The following is a 17,684-nucleotide window of genomic DNA, read 5'->3' as shown; positions in this document are numbered from 1 at the left end:
CCAAGGCCACTGAGTGGCCGAAACGTTAAATACTGTTGCCCTGTTGTTTTCGTCTTCATTCTGAATAAATTTTCACGATAGCAAAAATCCACATGATGAGTGCGGTGATTTGACTTTTTCTCTAGTACTAAGGGGTTTTTGGCTCCGTTCACCAGCACCATCGAACTCCACCTACAGTCGAGTGCTAGCTCTTCGTCTCTTCCAGTGTTGCTTCCTAAGTGGACAGTTTGATTTCACAGAAGTTTGATTTACTTGGAGTTATATTATGTTGTTTAAGTGTTCCCTTTATTTTTTTGAGCAGTATATGTGGAGCGCCCCCAGGTTAAGGGCAATGGGGTACTCGTCACCGGGTACTTCGATTCGGGAGATGTCACGGTGGCCCGACCTGGTCCGTGGCCCTTGAGGGACGTCCAATAAAGGAATAGAGTTTTTATGGTTTTGGGAAAGGTCTTTAAAGGGGAAGTGCTCGTGACGCCACCTGTGGTATTCGGTCAGGGCGACCGACGCTGCTTAGGGGTCCGCTGGGGTGATATTATGGCAGCTAGATGGTATTTCTTCCCACAGGTGAAGTGTTTCCCCAGGGCTTCCCAGATGTGTAGATGGTGATGGTGGATGATGTAAGACGCAGAGAATAACGAGGACACAAGGTTGCAGTCTCTTTACCTTTTACTGAAGACTTCAGCATCCACAGTCCAGGGTACAGAGGCAGAGTCCGGCCAGTCCGAAGGCAAATCCAGAGTCCCCTTATCCAGGTGGAAATCAGTAGCCTTCCTACTAGCACCTGGGTGTTGTAGTACTTCCCTGCTGAGCAACTCGGTAAGGTCCTCACAACTCTTGTAGATGATCTAGATGTTATTTCTTCCTCTCTGTCCCCCAGATAGTGTGGATAGGACAAACCCGTATGACTGATGGCCTGAGGCTTGTTTATAGGGACCCTAGAGACGCCCAGACCCCCACAATTTGCCACTGTGTCTTCTTAGGTATTAAGGTTGGGCAGCCAACTTGGAATTGACTGTCCTGCCGGTCTCTGAAGTAATGCGTAGAGTCAATTACTCCCTCGGTGTTCCGGCCACCGGCTACGCGCCTCAGAAGGAGGCAGCCTATTTCAGGGCAGAACTCCTCCCGGTGTTTTCTCCTTGTGCTGTGACTTCTTTTCTCACCCTCTACAACACAATTCTCTTCGTGTCCTTTCTTAGGATGCTGCTGCACTCCCCCTGGTGGAAGATTGACATTACTGCAACGACCAGGACTCTGGGGCGCTGCATATGTATATATATATATATATATATATATATATATATATATATATATATATATACATACACAAACAGTGTATACCATCATAGGATCGAAAACTTGAGCTGCCAAGTTTATGAGACCCACTAACAGTTAGTAGCATGTCCCTGGAAGTGTATGGGAGAAAGAGGGGGAATAGTTGTCGGCCGAACCATTATCTACATTGTATGAAGCTTTAGAGTCCTCACCAATGGAAAATCTGGAACATGCACATAAATATACTTGTTGGTCTTTGGCAGTAAATGGTATGATCAGAAGACTTGCTATCAATAAATGTCAGTTAATATAAGGTTAAATATTGCAATATTTAACACACAGTTTCAAGAGTGGGAAAGATTTGTTTTTCCACTGTAAGCCGCAATACATTCTGCTTGGTGCATAACAGTGAGTGCTGAGACTGGACATCATGCACTGCTAGATTTGCCATAAACCTTCATTCCCTCCTATTAAAAAGGAACCTATCGTGCAATTCGTGTTGCCCAAACCACAGGCAGCATGAATCAGATCCTCGGTACATGATGGCAGCAAGGTATATTTTTCTCTGAAACGCTCCACCCGCTGTCTGTGATTTCCATGTTAGACTTGAATGAATGACTTTGGTGTACGGTTTATTGTGGACACATGGTAAGATACAATATGGGTTCATGAAAAGCTCTGACTGCACTTTGATACCATCCTAGCTTCATCCGTGTCCAGACTGGTTTTCAGGCTTGTTTGAGAATCCACCATCTTTTTTTGAATTCTAGTGAACCTGATGAAACACTGATAGTAAACACTGACCCACAAACCAAACCATATTGATCCAAACCACTAATGAAAATTGGCCCGATTTTTTTAAGCATACAAGAGAAATCCCTATAAGAAGTCTTAGGTGCCGGCACGCATCCGGTGAGCTCATTATCACAACACCTTTCACTCTATGTAGCTCTGTGCCCATTTGCACCAGCTCTGGACTTCCCAACCATGAGCAGTGGTACCACATCTCCCGCACGTTCAGAAAGCCAGCTGCTCTGCTGTACATTCCCACACACATTCCCTGATGCAGTCCACTCTTGGCCTGCTGACACACCGCTGGGGCAGATCATTTGATCCTTAGACCCAGGCTTTCTACATTTCCATCCATACTCAGCTGACAGTCATCTCCATGGTTTTGTAATGGGAAGAAACATTTGCTGCAGATTAGGTGAAGTGAGTGTGTGTTCAATGTTCCTCTTGTTGCGATGGTTCAGAGACCCTTCTTTAGTCTGGGTCCCATATGCGCTGTGCTCTCTAGATCATCTCCCTATGTGCTGCGTGCATCATCGCTTCTACATATAAACACAGCTCTGGCCTCATAGCAATGGCTGACCCCAGAGGAGCAGAATGTGATATCATTCCAACACCCAGCAGAAAGCAGAGTATTCTCCACAGAGACCCAGCTACACAAACACAGAAGAGAGGACACACACAGGTGCAGTCCTCCGAGCTGCCAGAGACCTCACAGCAACTGTCTGCATCGAGACGATTGCACTGTAAAAACTAGTGCCAGACTACCGTACGCCTGATTACAGGACGTTTCTGACTCAATCAGCAGATCACCATTTACACTCAACAATGAAACTGCAAAACCAAGAAAGATACGTTACGCTATTTACTATAGCTATATAGGGTTAATCTGCAGCTAATTAGCAATAAAATCATTTTCTCACTGTAGACTCTTTTCCAGTAAGAATAACTAACGACGAAAAGGACCCGAAGGAATGTCCAATGTTCAAATAAAGAAAAATATCTATTATGGGATACATAAACCATAAGGAGTGGTGGGAAACAAAATACCAAAAAAAAGGGGGCAACACCCTTGACGGAGACAAACGCCGAAACGCGCGTCATGGCAGGGCGCATCCTGAGGACTTCTTATACACAGGCATAAGGTAAAAATTTGGTGGCTATTGAGCGTGCTTACCAAAGTTCACCTTATTTATGGACACATACATATTTCTTGCTATTTGCTTCAATCTTGGTTTCTGCTCTACTTTAGCCCCCATCTAAGATTGACCTTTTGCATTTGCACCTTATATCTATTTACCATATTATTATTATTATTTATTATTATAGCGCCATTTATTCCATGGCGCTTTATATGTGAGGAGGGGTATACATAATAAAAACAAGTACAATAATCTTAAACAATACAAGTCATAACTGGTACAGGAGGAGAGAGGACCCTGCCCGCGAGGGCTCACAATCTACAAGGGATGGGTGAGGATACACTAGGTGAGGATAGAGCTGGTCGTGCAGCGGTTTGGTCGATCGGTGGTTACTGCAGGTTGTAGGCTTGTCGGGAGAGGTAGGTAATTGCATCTCTTATTCTTGAGGCATAATTGTTATTTTATTGATTTTCGCTATATGTTAATATTAATAATTATATTATGCTATAACATTCATTGGCCACACTATATTGATTTGCAATTGCTGTCCCCTGTGTTGCCCCTTTTCTTTGGTATTTTGTTTCCCACCCATCCTTATGGTTTATGTATCCCACAATAAATATTTTTCTTTATTTGAACATTCCTTCGGGTCCTTTTTTGTTGTTGGTTATTCTAATTTCGGATTTGTCTACTTGCATTGTCCATTTGTGCACTGATGATAATGATAGTCTGGATTTATTGTTGATTTTATCATTCATTTCACTTTTTCACTTTATGTGCACTTTGCCTTGGAATTTTGCTGGATCTTTCCAGTAAGGCAGATGTGAATTTAACACCATGTGCCTGCAGATGAACCCTATTATAGCTGCAGGTACATAGCGTTTCCAGACATGACAAGTTCTCTTTAATCAATAGGTCATTTTCTGATCATAAAATCCCTTTAAAACCATCCGGATATATATTTCTCTGCCTTGAAATATGCAATTATGACTTCCTTGCATACATGTTTCCACCATATTGGCCTCAATTACAAAACTTCAAAAATTATGTATTTGGAAATTGGGAGTAAGCGCAGACGTAGGTATATTATGCCATTTCCCAGAAACACCTGGCACACACACAGCCTTAATTTACAAGTGTCCATAGACAAGTGCCGGCTATATCTGGAGGAAACGGCACATGTACAGGCAGCACTGGAGATTTGTTGCCTTCTAAATCACAGTTTTATTCCGGAATGTCACTGGTAAAAATGATTAAAGTAGCACGAAAATTTCCAGTGCCAACCAAAGCTGTAAATCCTGCTGGAGAGGGATAGACCGTCGCATATAGACCATCTCATAAACATAAAAGGCTGCGATGAGTCAAGTTTCTTAAGTTTTTAGAAAATGTGTCCCCAGGGAGGAAAAAAAAGATAAACTTCTACACATTTGGCATTTGCACTCACATAGTGGATACAGGAGCGATGGAAACTATAGAGAAGTCTCTACAACGAGGATTTCCCTTACGACTGCACCTATCTTCAACACAGGAAAACAATCTCTCTCTACCAATTTGTCAGTCTTCATGGTGAAATTTTGTGTCAGATTGTAGGGGTCTAAAATAAAAATGTCAGTAGGGAGCACTACAATTCCCATGTACTAGCATACCTCATTAAAGACACACTCCTCCACTCAAAATTGCTATCCTCTGAATATATTATAATCATCATATAACAGCACTGAGCACTTACAATTGCTCATTTTGGCCTTCTATCCAGCTAATTCTTCTCTTTTACATTAATCTATGACATCACATGACTAAAATGTGAGCAGCTGAATCCTTCTAAGCTCTATGTAGAAACAGGAGGTACACTTTCTGTGCACAAGTCATGAGTCGCTGCAAAAGGCTATGGCAGGGGGAGGAACAGAGCAGCCGAGTCAGGCGTAGAAGGGGGAATGATAAATGAAGGGAAAATAGACTTCCTGTTTCTACAGAGAGCAGAGAAAAGAGAAGAATTATGTGGGGAAAAATGAAAAATGAGCAATTGTAAGTACACAGCATTATATAATACTATGACTGTAATATATTAAGAGGACACAAATTGTGATGGGAGGAGCCCTTCTTTAAAAGAGGAAAAATGGATGAAAACTCTGTTACTGTAATAGTAGAAAATGATGGTCTATTCTTTTTGTTTGTTGCACTTTTTCAGGCCATGGCTGGAGTTTTTCCAACTCCCCTTTTGTTTTATGATGACATATTTTCCTCTCAGAATCTACGATGGTTTGTAAAAAGCGGAGAAAACGCTTTGTGTGTGAATTTTGATTTTCTTGGTGATTCTTATGCATGGAACTAAAGAGATCGGACAAACTGAAAAGTTCTTTTCATTCTAAAATTAACCTTAAGAGCCACAAAAAAAGCCATTAAAAAACTAGCGCATGTAGAGCTAAGGAAGGATGTCCAACACATATGAAGAATCTAAAGTCTGTGAGGCTGGAGGAAGGAGAGCGTTGTGTGGTGGACTCTGATGACCTGGGACACTGTGATCTCAATGTCGCTGTGTAGACTTAGCCTTTGCTTTAATTGTAACATGCTAAAATGCAGTTTAGCTGCAGAACTGGGCCGCCATTAGCTTAACGTAGGCGCACCTCTCCTGCGGTGCATCCTCAACAAGTGAACACAACCCGATTCCTCTTATTTTGCATCTTTTCACTAGATACATTACTTGATCTTTTCCATATGTGTATATTTAAGGCGCCTTTCTAAAGTGGTCTGGTTCAATGCCATACATCACTGCCCTAAGGAACCAGATATATTAAATAAAAAAGAGAAGGTCATGGCCAAGAATAATGTGTATATATTATGTATACACACAGATAGGTGATATACAAGTCTCAGCGGAAAACACGAAAGAAGCCAAAATCATTAAGTCATGCAATTAAAAGTTGTATCATGACACCGGGGCGGTCACCGGGGATGGGAGGTGTCATTATTGCCATGCACTCACAATAAGGCTCCAGAATGAAGGGTAACGCCATGCGGGACAACGTCTGACAGACAGATGGTGTTTAAGGCCATGACCTGCAGTAAAAACAGAATAGGATATTGCAGCTTGGAGACTTCCTCTTCCCAAGGAATGACAAGGACTTTTCCCCAGCCCACAACCAAATGATCATAAACTAAATTCATATGGCCAACACCGGAGGAAGATGGACTCAATGCTTCTCCCACCTGGACAGACGGCAGACCACTGCCCGGTCACTACTGCTGCCCAGTCATTAAGGGAAAATTGTATCATTACTTTAATAACTTTAAGGTTTCCTAAAAGAAAGTATAATATTTCTACAAATCTAAGTAAGGTAGACATAGGAGCTGTACACAAAATTCTAGGGAGTAAGTTAGTCATTACTAAAAAAAAAAAAAATGTATTGTTGTTAATGCATTTCATTACTGGTGGACAGGAGTCTTCAGAGACGGATTCTAGCGGGACTGGTAATTAGAGCACTAACCTCGATGTCACAGGGACTGAAAGGAACGTTAAACTATTGTGTCTGGCTTAGCGGTCCGCTACTGCCAGAAAAGAGATTAACCGGAGTCTAAAGTTGTATGTTTTACACTCCCTTAGTTGCACAAGTAAATTGCTCTTCTTGGGGGTTCAGACAGTAGTATCCACTAGTCCGGATCAGGTACCCAAGCACGGTCAGTTAGCAGCCTGACCACAAACACTACAGCATTTCTTGGTCAACTCATATAGATTGTAGAAAGCAAAGCAGAGCCGACAGCGGGTTCAAATTACCCATGGCGAGTAAAAATCTAACCGAAAAATAACAAAAAGACTGAATTACCCCCCTTTTCGCTTTCCAAAAAGAAAATATACATTTTCAATATTGCCAACTCTGTAGAAGTGTGATGCATCTCAATATGTAAAAATGATTTAACCCATATAGTAAACATTGTAAAGAAAAAAAAAAAGGATCAAAATATCAGGATTGCACTTTATATCAGTCAGCGCACCAACACAAAAGATGCAATACAAACTGACCAAAACGGTGTATGTACCCCAAAAATGGTACCAATAAAAAGTACAGCTTGCCACACTAAAACATTATCCAGTACAGCCACATCAACAGAATATTAACCCCTTAATGACAGAGCCAATTTGGTACTTAATGACCGGGCCAATTTTTACAATACTTATCACTGTCACTTTATGAGGTAATAACTCTGGAATGCTGCAACGTATCCCACCGATTCTGCAATTGTTTTTTTCGTGACATATTGTACTTCATGTTAGTGGTAAAATGTCTTCGATATATCTTGCGTTTATTTATGAAATAAATCGAAATTTGGCAAAAATTTTAAAAATTTTCAATTTTCAAACTTTTAATTTTTGTACTCTTCTTTTCCCAACAAAATTTACAAAACCATTTTTTTTAGGGATCACCTCACATTTGAAGTGAGTTTGGGGAGTCAATATAACAGAAAATACCCCAAACTGACCCCATTCTATAAAGTGCACCCCTCAAGGTGCGCAAAACCACATTCAAGAAGTTTATTAACCCTTCAGGTGCTTCACGAGAACTAAAGCAATGTGGAAGGAAAAAATGAACATTTTACTTTTTTCACCCAAAATTTACTTTGGAATCAATTTTTTTTTTCCAAGGGTATTAGGAGAAAATGGACCACAAAATTTGTTGTGCAATTTCTCCTGAGTAAACCGATATCCAATATGTGGGGGAAAGCACACGGCAGGACTCAGAAGGGAGGGAGCACCGTTTGACTTTTTGAATGCAGAATAGGCGGGAATCAATGGTGGTGCCATGTTTGGAGACCCCCTGATGTACCTAAACAGTGGTCTCCCCAATTCTAACTCCAACCCTAACCCCAACACACCCCTAACCCCAACCACAACCCTAACCACAACCCTAACCATAAACCTAACACACCCCTAACCCTAATCCCAACCCTAACCGTAATCCCAACCATAACCTCAACCATAACTTTAGCTCAACCATAACTTTAGCCCAACCATAACTTTAGCCCAACCCTAAGCCTAGCCCCAACCCTAACACTAACCCCAACCATAGCCCAACCCTAACCCCAACCCTAATTTTAGCCCAACCTAACCCTAACTTTAGCCCAACTCTAACCCTAATGGAAAATGGAAATAATTACATTTTTTTATTTTATTATTTTTACCTAACTAAGGGGGTGATAAAGGGGGGGTCTGATTTACTATTTTTTTTTTTAATTTTGATCACTGTGATAGGGTCTATCACAGTGATAAAAATGAACAAATAGGAAAAATTTCCTATTGTTGCCATGTGCCGGCAGGCAGATCTCGGTGGGCACACTGTGCATATGTCCACCATTTTCTCCCGGAAGAAGATGCAGGGAGCCCGGGAGACTTTACGGGGGGATGCAGGGACTCCGGAGGTTCCAGGGGGATTGGGGGACCCCAATTCTCTCTTCTCTAATGTGCGATCACATCAGAGGAGAGAGAAATTAAATGGGAAATCAGACTTTTTTTTTTGGGTCACCAGGATGGTTCACATACTTTTGCTCTACATAGATATGTGACATTGTATCCTTTCCCTCAAAAAAAAGACATGACAGTTTAATATTTTTAACTCATCTGTTTGATTTGGTTTGTTGACTAATTTTAGTGTTAAGTCAAATTTATGCAGCAATATGGAAAATTCTGAAGGGTTCACAAACTTTCAAGCACCACTGTATGTAGAACTGGATAACACAAATACAGTAGGCACACAATCTCCCAATGCCCTTTATGAAAATGAAACATTCCATGCAGTCAATAACATGAATTAAAAGGCATAACACACATGTTTCTGATTTCCAAAAGCAAATCTAGGAATTTAAGAGATAGATTGTTTAGAGAAAATATCACTATTGATTAGGCTTTCTTGGAGAAATATTATAGAACATATCAACATGGCGCATCTAGTCAAATTAATGGAGCATCTGTTATCAATATTGCTAAGACGTACAATGGGAGCAGAGGCCTTTAGTGACGTTCAGATTCATTCTCCATATATACACGTGTATATATATATATATATATATATATATATATATATATATATACAGTATATATATATATATATATATATATATATATATATATATATATATATAAAGACATACAAAAAGTACAGTGTTGCTGTTGTTGTTAAACAGACAACTGCAGAGTCTGACAATATTGTTAGACATCACTGGAACACATGAAAATATCCTCTTTCCTGAGACTACAGGTAGGCTTGGCAGGATGTGGATCTCCTGTTGCCCGGAGATTTGAAGATTAAGCAGAACCTAAAGAGTTGGAAGGTTTTGGGTCAAGTCATCCACCGAACAGCTGTCAGCTGAACAATTGATGGTCTGACAGCCATCTTTCCTTTATCCTCTAAACCCAGGAGCGATCAGCTATGAGAGAACCGCTGCCAGACTCCTCTGTCCCCTCCTCCTCCAGCAGCGGCTGATCGTCAGTTAGAAATCTGATGTGCTTGAACCTTCTTTTTCCCTGACGTCATCTATCAGGGGAGAGCTGGGAGCCCCCCATACACATTAGACTGTCTGCATATGTGGCTGCGATTGGTGGGTTTGGACAATGTTAATCAAAACAACAGATTTAGAATCGCCTCACATTCTGGTGAAATATAAGCTTCTCCTTTTTTCCTCACTTACACTTTTTATATGTTCTTACACTGCTGTGCATGTGAAAGCAGCCAATAACTATCGTTCCTGGCAACCTATAAACATGCAAAAAGATCACCAAAGCGTGCAGGGAAATGTATTAAGGAACGGTAAACTGCTGCCAACACCTCTGTCCCCTCCAGACACTTCTGGAAGCGTTTATTTCCAAGTTGAACTCATTCTACCGTTGGGGGACAGTTGCTTCGCTTCATTATTACTCATTCTTCCGTTGGGGGACAGTTGCTTCACTTCATAATTCATTATTACTCATTCTTCCATTGGGGGACAGTTGCTTCGCTTCATCAAATCATTTTTCACCAGCAGAAATCTGTATAATCATTTTTTTGATTTACTGTATTTTTTTGACTAGTTATGTTATATTACATTAACTACATGAGCAGCAATGTTAAGGTCTCAGATTAGGGTACCCCATGTTTTCCCATCACATCTTTATGTCTTGTGTTAGCGAATCACCAGGTTGCAGCCTCCCAGTAAAGTTGTGAACATGACATCATGCAGTGTCCACCGGGGCCTCCACCATGCTGCACTTTGCATGCCTGCAGACCGGGCATTCTCTGCCTTCTCCTATATGGCTGATTTACTGTGGTCTAACTGTTCACGGGTAATAAACACTGCACAAGTAGAGAAAGAACATTGTGTGTTATCTGTTTCAGTACACAGATTAAGTAGGACTTCAGCAAAGCAAAAATTCTGTACGTGTAAAATGTATTTACTGAATGTATTTATTTAGGATAATTAACGCTACTTATGGTTTAACAAACACAGTAAAACATAAGTGTGCACTATAGGACGTGTGATAGACTTAGTAATTCTACAAATGATAACCTGTGAGCCTGGTGGAGGAAGCTATAGGATGTGTGTCATGTGAATATTGAATATTTGCACTCTGTGACATTGAGTAGAGCGGTAGGATCCCATTACATGCTGTCCATTCCAGTTTCCAGAAAAAAAATATGAGGATGTTGGTGTGACCTTCACATGATTGACACCAAAAACACCTGAATTAACCCATTCACCATAATGAGGCCCCATCGTTGTCTTTCATATTTGGCAAAAAATAAATAAATTGTGCAATATGAGTTTTTCGATGGTGGGTGTCACAGATCTCACATTAGAGCAATGCCAACAGAATGCAGGTTGTATTGCAGCATCACCGATTATGGCCCTCGGGGGTGAGTAAACCACACAGACTATTTCTGTTACTCACAAACTGCAAATAGCTTTTAAGTACAGAGGTCTAGTCTTGTGAGTGCTGCCACCCTTTTCCTTGCCCTCACTGCTCAATGCCAAGCAGTCAAATGATGCCCAGTATTAATGGAGTCAGTCAAGCTCAGGGTAAGAATCACTTGGGTTCATATACAATTAACAGTAAGCTCAGTAAACACAGGCAGCGTGTAAATAAATGCTGAGAATAGAGCTGGCGCGCCCTGGGGCTTAGCAATACCGACTCGTGATGACTTAACATGTGTTATATTACATTTCCAGAATTGTCCACAGCCAACCAAATATCCCCTGGCTGGACACCCACGGATGGTGTTTTCTTAGGAGTAGTACCCAGGCCAGAGGTTGTAGAAGGAGGGGGAATCAGTAAATAAACAGAGATCTCTGTGGGATCCTGGGCCTGTAGCCGGTATATATATAAATCATCAGGCTCCAGAGCCAGTGCAGAATAACAGCAGGCCGGTGAGACATTGTTTCCACAGACAGGCAACTTACTACCGGCCACATGTGAGAGGTAGCAAATGTCTCCCTGGCATCATCTAATGCCACCTCCAGGGCAAGAAACCTTTATACCCCGAGGTCCGTCCACTCATCTCTCATTACTTTTACTACTGACAATATTAAATGCATTGCACCGATTCTGAAGAATGTCTGTGAATAATAATTAATAATCTTAAAATAGATTCTAAGTCAGATACAAAACTAAAAATCTCACAACCTAATATCTACCATTAACCATCAAAAATTGTTTTTTGTTTTAAGGTATCACAGGTTGTGTGTCCTACAGCTTGCTGGGTGAGGAAGTCAAACTGGGGTACAACTGTGTAAAAAAAACCCAACCTCTATGTTATGGAAGGATGAATTGTAAATACATGTCAGTGTCATTATCCAGCACCCTGAGATTCAGTGCCATTATACTATACCCCTAGTGTCAGTGTCATTATCCTGTACCCCGAGTGTCAGTGTCACCACGCACCCCGAGTCAGCGTTATTATCCTGTACCCCGAGTGTCAGTATCTTGCACCGCGAGTGTCAGTGCCATTATAATGTACCCCTAGTGTCAGTGCCATTATGCTGTACCCCTAGTGTCAGTGTCATTATCCTGCACCCCGAGTGTCAAGCGTCATTATCCCTAACGAGTGTCAGTGCCATTATACTGTACCCCTAGTGTCAGTGCCATTATCCCTCACCCCGAGAGTCAGCGTCATTATCCTGTGCTCTGAGTGTCAATGTCAGTATCTCGCACCGCGAGTGTTGGTGCCATTATACTGTATCCCTAGTGTCAGCGTCATTATCCCGCACCCCGAGTATCAGTGTTGTTATCCTGTACCCCGAGTGTGAGTGTCATTATCCCACACCCCGAGTCAGCGTCATTATCCTGTACCCCGAGTGTCAACCATCAGTATCCCACACCGCGAGTGTCAGTGCCATTATAATGTACCCCTAGTGTCAGTGCCATTATACTGTACCCCTAGTGTCAGTGTCATTATCCCGCACCCCGAGAGTCAGTGTAATTATCCTGTACCCCGAGTGTCAAGCGTTATTATCCTGCACCGCGAGTGTCAGTGCCATTATACTGTACCCCTAGTGTCAGTGTCATTATCCCGCACCCCGAGTGTCAGTGTCATTATCCTGTACCCCGAGTGTGAGGGTCATTATCCTGTACCCCGAGTGTCAGCGTCCTTATCCTGTACCCCGAGTGTGAGTGTCATTATCCTGTACCCCAAGTGTCAGTGTCATTATCCTGTACCTGAGTGTCAGCATCCTTATCCTGTACCCCGAGTGTCAGCGTCCTTATCCTGTACCCCGAGTGTGAGTGTCATTATCCTGTACCTGAGTGTCAGCGTCATTATCCTGTACCCCCAGTGTCAGTGTCATTATCCTGTACCCGGAGTATCAGTGTTGCTATCCTGTACCCCAAGTGTGAGTGTCATTATCTTGTACCCCAAATGTCAGCGTCATTATCCTGTACCCAAAATGTCCATGCGTCATTATTCTGTCCCTGAAGTGGCGAAGCCTATGTTCACCGAAGCTTTGCTGCATATCACCTACTGACCCTGGATAGGTCTGACGTATGTCAAGTGTTTCCGCTGCAGATTCAGTGAATGGATGCCGCTGAGCACTGTAAGGCAACAGGAGTGTAGAATGTGACTTCATCACAGAGGATAAGAGACAGCTCGGGACAATATTTCTGGTCTCAGTGTAAGGATTAATCTGCCTGAATTAGATGATAGACATTCTGGCAGCAATGCTCTGCACCTGTGGCCTGGCCTCCATTCAGATTTTTGTATTTCTGTGATGAAAAATTATGAAGTGGAAAAGAAGCCAAAAAAGTGCTTCTTTCTGATCTGCTTCCATCTTGCTTTTGGCTGAAGCAGCAGGTGTCAGTATGTGCAGGGCGTGTGAGGAGGCTGCAGCTAGCGGCTCCACCGATCAGTGCTCCGGGCTGGGAGCGACTTCGTTCACAGCATTGCTCATTCTCAGGGCAGTGTGCAGCATGTAAGTCACTGCTCCGCACAGCTGAAAGCAATAAATCACCACTAGAAAAATGATCTGTCCAAAACTCAATAAGTTTATCTTCCAAATTGCTGGCATGCAAAACATTCAAATCCCAGTGTTACAAATTAACTTATAAAGTAGGAATATCAGAAAAAAAAACACCAAATCCATCAGTCTAGTCTGTGCATCCTCTGAAGCCGCCAATGGGTATGTTCACATGGGCTGCAGATTTTCTGGCTGAAATCCTGAAGGGCATTTGCCACATTTGACCATACTGGCAACGGAGGATTTCCACAAAAGTACTAATAACACTGGGCATGATAGCGGATTGAGGTAGAAGAGTCCAGAGAATTGATGCAGCATAAGAGAAGTCTTGGAGATGAGTGCGGGAGGTTTGCTTTATTTTTTGGCGGAACTTAAGAGTCCAGGTAAGGCAGAAGCGAGGAAGAAGGTAGGTTGCGATAATACATATCATAAGCAATCTCAAAGGAAATTAATGGGAGTTACAGGAACCTATGTTTATAGAACCCCCCTTCAAACGATAAACCTTCCATCCTGTCACAATCAGGATTCCCAGTCCTCCACATCATCATATTCTGTGCCCCCTATTATTGACGACAAGCACAATAATCTGCTTACAGCTGATCTTGACTGAGCTAATCTCTGCCATTTATTTGAAATACGGCACAATCGGATAATATAGAAGTACTTTAGGGGGTTATAATCTCCCTTAGGTGATGGATCATTGCAGACGTGGGTTACCTATAATGACCCATGATGCATGCTCTTTGCTGGGAAGAGAACAGAGGTTAAACACAGCAAAGTCTTCAAATTGAAAACACTCTCTGACTTACAGATAAAATGGTCCATTTAAATAATCTTGCTGTAAGCATTTTTCTTCTAGCTCCTCCATAGTAGATTGTGTAAAACCACATGAAACAGGCTGTATTTAGGGATCCAAATACTTTCATAAGCTTTGTGCCGCATGTGTGTCTCCTGGGTTGGTGCATCGGGGATTTTTCAGGCCTCGTTCATATCAAAGGCTGTCCTCGTTCAGGATTCAGGCAAGACGCCTGGCACATGGATAAAGAGTTAACTCGTTACACCTCAAACCATGCACCAGTTATCTTGTTTAATTGCCTGAGGAAGGACCTTGTGTGAAGCATTATTACCCTAGAAGCTGACAAGCTCAATAAATCCTCTAAGTTAGCAGTAAATCGGAGGTGAGGTTCCTCTTATTTGATCCTATTTTTTAATAGATCACATGTACACATCTGGAGATTTTTGCACAGAAATTTTCTCCAATTTGAGGACCCAACTCTCCGAATCTAGTAATAGGGTCCACATTTAATCAAACAGCACACAGATGCCATCCATGTTGCAGAAGTGTCCGTCTCGTCACTCTTAGATAGCGTCTACAGTGCGGGAGTGGGCACTGACCCTATGACAGAAGATGGCAGCATAGTGGAAGGAGGAGGACACTGCTTAGCTTAGTATAGCCCGCCGCCCAGACCTGGGGTGGTCCGTTTTATAGATTATCAGCAAAAACCACTAATAGAGCGATTTAGAAAAATGAATATACTGCAGAGTTCTGCACTAAAAACATCTTATCGTACTTCTTCTGGCTTTACAGAATGAGGATCTGTTTATGAACCGGCTAACCAATGCTGCCATTCAACAAGATGACAGAATGGGTTAACTGTTATATAACAGTGAGCAGAATGCAGGAATCCCTCGAATGTACAATTCTTGATTCTCCCTCATTCATCAATGCATTTCAGGCAGCCCATTTATTTTTCCTTTTCCAGATTATTTCCATGTGTAATAGTACCGTACTGTAATTCTGACTAGTTGTGTACTACTTCAAAAGCGAATATCAGTAGCTCATGTGTAAGTGGAGCACATCGCACAAGATGGTCTTCATCCACAGAGGTGGGACTTGTTTGGACAAATTATACTGGTAAACATTTTGTCTTATGGGAATTTCTTCCATGGAAACATATACATTTTGTACACAATGTGCACTCACATACTGTACCGCTACGCTCACAAGAAGGCTACAGCAAGCAATGCAATACAATATGCAGCATAAGATATCATCACGACCGTGAAATATCCCACACATGGCGAAGAGACCACATTCGGGGCTTTGTTCAGTTCATTATATTCGCTTTTCATTTATTATTATGCTCTGCTTATATAGGGCTATAATATTCCGCAGCGCTGTGCAGTCATCAGCACTGTCCCCACTTGGGCTCAAAATCTAAATTCCCTATCAGTATATCAGTATGAATCGCTGAATAGGAGGATATATACCACAAGACTTGTGGCATTTTCCTGAAGAAGTCATATGCACTCCGAAACGCGTAGAATAAACCACTGTTCAATTGTACATTGTGTCTGATTTGGATGAGCTGGCAGCGCGGATCATAGCCCACAAATCCTCGATTTAGCTATGGTCGCGTGTCGACGGGTGGATCTTCGGCAGCCGGCACTATGTGCTTATGAATATTTTACATCAGGTGAGCAGTTACATTACTGGCAAATCTTCTCTTACATTGTGAGATAAGACACTAGCTGCGCTTTTTCTTTCCTACAAGGTATATTACTAGTGTATCAGTATGAAAGCCTTTGGCTTGTACTGGAGTAGAGGTAAAGCTGACGATCAGCACTTTTGCTGTGTGCGCATTGAAAACTTTTTGAAAAAATCTAGTGAACATGTGTAGAAAACAAGCAGTGAAAAAAGCTAACAAGTCCTGTGCGAGTCTGAAGTCGCTGACAAATGAGGTATGTGCGTGATAGGCAGTATTGTGATCTGTCGTGCAGTATTGTGATGGATCCCATAATATTGTGATCTGTTGTGCAGTATTATAATCTCTCCTGCGATAAGGTGATCAATTGGGACTGCAATATTGTGATCTGTCCTGCGGTATTGTGATCAGTCTTTCAGGATTGCGATCGGTCCTGCAGTATAGTGATCTGTGTATTGTGATCTGTCCAAAATTGTATTCTGTCCTGCAGATTGTGATCGGTCCTGAATATTGTGAACAGTCAACAGTCCTGCAGTATAGTCATCGGTCCTGCAGTATTGGGATCGGTCCTACAGTATTGGGATCAGTCCTGCAGGATTGTGGTCTGTTCAGGATTGTAATCTGTCCTGCGGTATTGTGATCCGTCCTGCAGTATTGTGATTGGTCCTGCAGTATTGTAATCTGTCCTGCAGGATTGTGATTCGATGTGCAGGATTGTAATCTGTCCTGCAGTATTGTGATCGGTCTTGAGGCATTTTGATCGGTTCTGGAGTATTGTGATCGGTATTGTGATCGGTCCTGCAGTATTGTGATCGGTCCTGCAGTATTGTGATCGGTCCTGCAGTATTGTGATCGGTATTGTGATCGGTCCTGCAGTATTGTGATCGGTCCTGCAGTATTGTGATCGGTATTGTGATCGGTCCTGCAGTATTGTGATCGGTCCTGCAGTATTGTGATCGGTCCTGCAGTATTGTGATCGGTATTGTGATCGGTCCTGCAGTAATGTGATCGGTATTGAGATCGGTATTGTGATCGGTCCCTGCAGTATTGTGATCGATATTGTGATATGTCCAGCAGTATTGTGAGCTGTTCTGCATGTCAGGAAACTATGATGAAGAGACATAGCGTATCCAGATTTGAGTGTCTATGCCTGCTATGACTTGTTTTCTGGGCCGGCAACTGGTTACTTGCTGCAAGTTTTCTGTCCATCACTATAACAATATTATAAAGACGCTGACAATCTCATGTTAAGAGATGTACCAAAAGAAAATCTTGCCAGCACAGTTGTAAAATGTTACTACTTAAATGGAACCTGTCACCAAAAAAAAAACACTATTAACCTGCAGATATAGGGTCAATCTGCAGGATAATAGAGTTATTACCATGCCTGCACTTAGCCGAATGCTGCAGGGAGAAAATGAACTTTATTTCCTCCCGGCAGCATTCGGTTTCAGTCATGGGGTGGTTCAGTCACTGCTCTGCGTATAGAGTGGGGGGGTCTGTGACCGCACTCCTGACTGAC

At 42.2% G+C, this 17,684-nt stretch overlaps 1 protein-coding gene across 2 annotated transcripts in view; it reads left to right on the top strand.

Annotated features, from left to right (window-relative positions):
- Positions 1–17,684, top strand: part of ZNF469 (zinc finger protein 469) — a 539,905-nt gene that overhangs the window by 217,739 nt on the left and 304,482 nt on the right. The window lies entirely within an intron of this gene.

Source organism: Ranitomeya variabilis, chromosome 2 (genome assembly GCF_051348905.1).
Source record: "Ranitomeya variabilis isolate aRanVar5 chromosome 2, aRanVar5.hap1, whole genome shotgun sequence".
Classification (NCBI taxonomy): domain Eukaryota; kingdom Metazoa; phylum Chordata; class Amphibia; order Anura; family Dendrobatidae; genus Ranitomeya; species Ranitomeya variabilis.
This window is presented reverse-complemented; position numbering and strand designations above follow the sequence as displayed.